The sequence below is a fragment of the Melitaea cinxia genome, chromosome 9, assembly GCF_905220565.1.
Source record: "Melitaea cinxia chromosome 9, ilMelCinx1.1, whole genome shotgun sequence".
Taxonomy (NCBI): Eukaryota; Metazoa; Arthropoda; class Insecta; order Lepidoptera; family Nymphalidae; genus Melitaea; species Melitaea cinxia.
The window spans coordinates 113,625-119,624 of NC_059402.1; positions in this window are offsets into that span (position 1 = coordinate 113,625).

Sequence of the window (6,000 nt, forward strand, 5' to 3'; positions counted from 1 at the left end):
TAATCACGTTAATAAGTCTGAGTTCACGTCGCCGTTGCTCGAGTTTGCTCAAAAATACACAGCGACGATAAGATTTGTCAAGGAAGTAGTTTACTTGTTAGTTGGTTATTACCTATTGTTAGGACTTGTGCATTGAAAGTGTCTTACCTTTCTGTCTTCTTCTCTTCTCGGTTTCAAGATCCGTTGGTTGTAAGTACTCGTCACCGCCAACTAAAGCACAAACGGAGTTGCTTTTTCATTCGGTGTCTGATGTTTTTTTATGAAATACAAGTTATTTTACCATGTCGCGTTGTTGTCAACACTTAAACATATAATTTTAAAGAAAACGCATTTCTCAATGGGAGTACGAATATGATCCCGTCTTAAATCTACGTTGACAATCTCCGAATGTCGTCACTGACGCGTCACTATTTCGAAGCCACGAGTACATGCGAGTGAACAGTTTATCTGATTTACTTCTGTCTTCTGTATATTTGAATGTGCTGTGTAAGTGTTACGTGATCTGTTACGTAAGAGAAGAATTATAAATTATTTAACGAAGTAATACCCACCGGTTACAGAAACAACGACATGTTAGCATTACGGGACTAATTAATTAAACGACCGTAAATGTACTGTCTCATGTTAATCACAGTATAAAGAATAGAAATACACTCTTTCTTCACGTGTTTGGCCTGCAAGGTGGCGAGGCTAACATCACACTGTGTGACAGAATGTGTCGCGTACAGAAAACTATTCCGCAAACATTGCTAGGGAAAATTTTAGCATTCGATTGATGTCTCGTGTCAAACATTCACGTAGAGAAACGAATGAGTAACGTTCACCTGAAACTGAAATACAAACGATAAACAAAACACGAGGAATATTTCAGAAGAAACATTTTGTTTATCATCAGAACCATCAAAGGGACTATTTTCGTGCTCGCTACATTGAAGCTGATCATTAAATGTATAACACAGTATTAAGACTTAAAAATGTAACACACAGTTACTTGTCTAATCACATTTCATTATTAAACCGATACAAAAACTAGTAATTAGCTACGAATATGTTACGATTCAGCCTGCAATATACCACTGCATAGGAGGAGGATCGGCGTCTAATTCACCACGCTACTGTACTGCGGGTTTGCGGATACATTCCCTACTGTGAGTAACAATCACTTTCAGGTGAATATGATTATAATCGTTACCGATAGTTTAACGTGCTATCCGAGGTACGGTGGGGAGACCAACAGAAAAACCAACAGACATCCAAACCGGAAAGAAATATTTGTACAAATTAAATAACTTTTCCAAGTTGCTAGCACATATAAATATTAAATGTATGTAAAATTTAAATCTAGTTTATAAATAAGAGCAGCACCTAGGAGTGTTGAAGATAAAAGCGGTGATAAGCTCTTATGTCGGTGAGACTGCGACCCCGCACACATCCATAACATGATAATAACGAACAAAACAATATTAAGACATTGTAATAGAGAAATTCCGTCAGCGTCTGACCACGTCCTAGCTTTACCTAGGCACTCACAGGACTTTCGATCTGCACTCTTAAGTCATAAATTGCTTGTAGGATCAGCTTAATGCACGATCATGAGCATTTCAGAGCCCGCGAATGTTCAATTTTAATAATAAAAAAACACGTATCAAGTGAAGCGCGCTGTGGTGACCGACGCCGGATGAGACAATTATCAAACGTTCTGTTATGGTGGAAACACTAATTTGGCGATCAAACGTCAAGCGAAACACAATTAGATAGCGCGTATGTGATTAAATAAACATTTTACAGTATTTTTATTAGATAATTGTTACTTATCATAGCGTATTGTATGTGTTTTGGTTAACAACTGTACCTAGAACAAAATTTTAATATGTTAGCGCCACAAGCCTACAAATAAGGTGTAGGTACTTCAGGATGAAACACATTTTTTTTTAATTCAGATTTTTAAAAAATATTTTTTTAAGCCCTTCCGTTATGTAGTTAAATTAAAAATGTAAAAAAACGTACTGCAGGAACTTGAAGGCTAGACGACGTTTTTTATTTCCTCTTAATCCCACAACCATCTTCTTAACATAAAACAATACGTATTAATGAGAAGAATGAAATAACTACGAACAAATTACAAATAGCTCCGCGCCGTCCGCGCGAGTAGGTACGCGCCGCTACTTCCGTGCAACTTGGATAAACGTGATTACCTAGATGTAAACAAGGCGGCACGCGTTATCGTCCTCCGAATAAGGTGGAAATTTTTTCACTTACGTTTGTTGTAAGTTATTAATGTAATTCAATACATTTTGCGGTTACTTTTTAGATACATCTTTTTTTTATGTGTTTTGTGCGTTTATCTGTATGTTATTTTATGTATTTTTCAGTGCAATAAAGTATTATGGCGTTATCATAATGTACATTCACGTTAAAGCTTAATTGAACTTCTCTCACATTATGCACACAGTAATTGCTGTCAGCATTATTTATCGCAAGACGCGCTGAGTTGCTGTAAGTCAATTTAAGTTTTAGTGTCGACGAGGAACGACGCGCTTAGCGGTGATCACTCATTAATATGTATGTATGTCGGCTGTACACAGGTGGTACACAGGTGGTACACAGGTGGTACACAGATGGTACACAGGTGGTACACAGGTGGTACACAGATGGTACACAAGTGGTACACAGGTACTCAAATACACGGAGAAGAGTAGGATCGGCGAGGACGGAGAGATGTCAGGAATTGTGTGTTTCTGTCGTCATTCCTTCTACTTCGGGGCGGCGTGGCAGACAGCTGATCAGATGTAACACACACACAGAACTTACTTTGTTTTTTTCCATTGTACTCGTATTTCTCATTTCATCCATGTCTCTTTTCTTTTTCGGTGTGATCAGATTGAACGAGAGAAAAATGTTTATTGTCTACTTATTCATTTTAAATTGATAGCAATAAACTTTTTCTGTAAACTAGCCGCGCCTCGCGGATACATCCATGAAATCCGCTCTCGTGCGAATGTCTGAGAAAAGATAACCGACGACTTTGTATTGTTCTAGGTTTCCTGCTATCTGCGTAGCGTGATTCATTACAAAAGTTTAATAGTTTTATGTTTTATTGGGAAACAAACAAAATCAACAGTACACTCATTCACAACATAACACTAACACATTGGTATTTCAATAAATTTCCAGTGATAATTATAACAATAATACAGTTTGCAAAACAATTTGGAACAAAACAACAAAAATGTTTTTGCGTGAGAGAGTAACAAGCGTCCATACATCAATCCATTCTCACAAACTTTGACATTTATAATACAAGCAAGATATAAATAGGGCTACATATATTATCATCATATCATTTATCAAAGTTCATCTCGCTACTACAGTATTTTATATTTTACTATAGTGAAAGTATCCTAACTAATATTAGAAATGCGAAAGTTTGCGAGGATGGATGAATTTATGATGCACCGATTTGTGTAATCATCATTACAGCCTATACAGTCCACTGCTGGACATAGACTTCCACAAGTTTACGCAAAAAATAACGTGAACTCATGTGTTTTGCCCATAGTCACCACGCTGGGCAGGCGGGTTGGTGACCGCAGTACTGGCTTTGTCGCACCGACGACGCTGCTGCCCGTCTTCGGCCTGTGTATTTCAAAGCCAGCAGTTGGATGGTTATCCCGCCATCGGTCGGCTTCTTAAGTTCCAAGGTGGTTGTGGAACCTTGTTATCCCTTAGTCGCCTCTTACGACACCCACGGGAAGAGAGGGGGTGGCTAAATTCTTTAGTGCCGTAGCCACACAGCACATTTGTGTAAACCTCGGTACAATATAGCTCGAGATATAGGTAGATAGCGAGGATAACAGATTGGCTACTTTTTATCCCGACATTGTCAGGGGATCGGAAATTTCGCGGATGAAACCGCGTGATGCAGCTAGTATGTGTATAAATATTCAATAATGTTTGCTTAATTTTATACAAATTTCTCACGCATGACAGCATGTATCAATATTGACGAAGCGACAAAAATATAAATTCATTACAGCGACATCCTGCGATAAAAGATGTTTTTGATGTTTGATTTGACTTTATTTTCCTCTTATTAATATCAGCATTAATAGATTTATTATAATATATAATAGTATCTACAGTGAAAGATACTATTAGTAGTTGTTGGAAACGTTGGAGACGGTTCGCGCAATGTGTATTATATATAATATGTTATATTAGGTATACTGTTTCATATAACTGATTCCTATTAATTGCTTTGAATTCAACACACATTGTTTAATGTCTTACCCGTTAATATCAATAAATATTTATATATCTACTTTTAGCCACTTAACAAATAACTATACTCTATAAGGTTGTTTGTAACTGTGACAAAACGTATTCCTTTCGCCTCAGATTCTCTTTCAGATACGTATCTGGATACTGCAAATGATTAGCTGCAAGACAATAATATTATTCAAAACAATTACACGTTGAACTAAATCTCATTTACATAATACATAATGTCACACATTATAATTACGTTCTCGTAGACGTTAGACAGCGGTCACGTCAGCGTGACACGGAGTGCAGCGTGTGTGACATGACTCGTGACACGATAAATATTACACAGCGTTCCACTTTCGGAAATGTAAGTTGTTTTACATTAGGGACTCACATTTTTTTCCCACTCTCCGAGGAATCAGAAGGGGAGTTTTATTTTTGTGATATTTTATCAGTAATGACGTTGCAATGTTGTCATGTCGTTATGGGATTAAGAAAACGAGTTCCTAAATTTGGACTTTTCGAGATTTCTTTTAAAATCCCAAGAAAGCTCAGACAGTTGTGTAATAGTCGTAGACATGGAAGTACAAATCGATATACGTAACTGTATTTATGTGAAATAATATACAGATACACAACAGTATTGATAAACCATTATAAATATTATGTTTTGTAAAGGAATCGCTTACACAATGGAAAACCCATTGACCCGGACGCAGTATCGAATAACTCGAGACTCACAACGCAACCCGGCGAGTTTTTTGCAAAAGATAATATGTATTTGTTACTGTCGTATGTTCGCGAGCTCACCCGTTGTGTCGTGTATTACATTACCTCCTACACAGAGCTGAAAGAGGTAAATACTTCCTGTACAAGCGACTCCTTACCTTAAAACTTTGTGTTACTATTATACTATTTATTACAAATTACGATCAATTACAAACGCAATGAAGAATTAAAGATTACTATCATAATTATGAAAATGTAATCAGAATTTGTTGCCAACAGGCGTTTATTAATAATTCTATTTTAATTATTAAATGTGCGCACTTCGCATTAAAAAAAAAACAATGAAAACAATAGTAACGTTCTCATACAAATTGTTGTAGAAATTTTTATATAAAAATACATTATTCAGGTTGGGTACAGCAGCTACTATATGTCCTGCTTAACGTCTGAAGTATCTCGTTTGAGTAAGTACCTCAACTTTAAGGAAGATCACAGCAAAATAATACTATTCTTAAGGAGTGTTGTTTTTCTATGATGAGTTAAGTGACCGAGTTCCAGGAATGGATCGCGGCAGGGTCGGCAACGCTTTTGCGACGTTTCTGGTGTTGCAGGCGTCTATGGCTGCGTTAGCCGTCTACCATCAGGTAGGGCGTAAGCTTGTTTGCTGACATATTTGTAAAAATAATATTATGTAAAAACAAAATAGAACATTTTTTGCTAATAATAAGTAGGAACATTAATAGAAGACAACAATACAAATAAAGCTCGCGGCTCGCAGGCTGCTCGCAGACACGGCACGGCGGTATTTGTTTTCAATAAATACGAACTGCGCGCATCGGGCCGCTCGGGATGGAGATGACGGTCACAAGAAAATATTTTATATCCGTGAACCGTAATAATATTACTTATATTATTCTTCTACGTTTAGGAAGCGGGTTCCATTGCTAGTAACCTGCACGTATAACTGTTGGTCGTGGTCGGAGCTCTCAATTGTGTGTTGTGTAT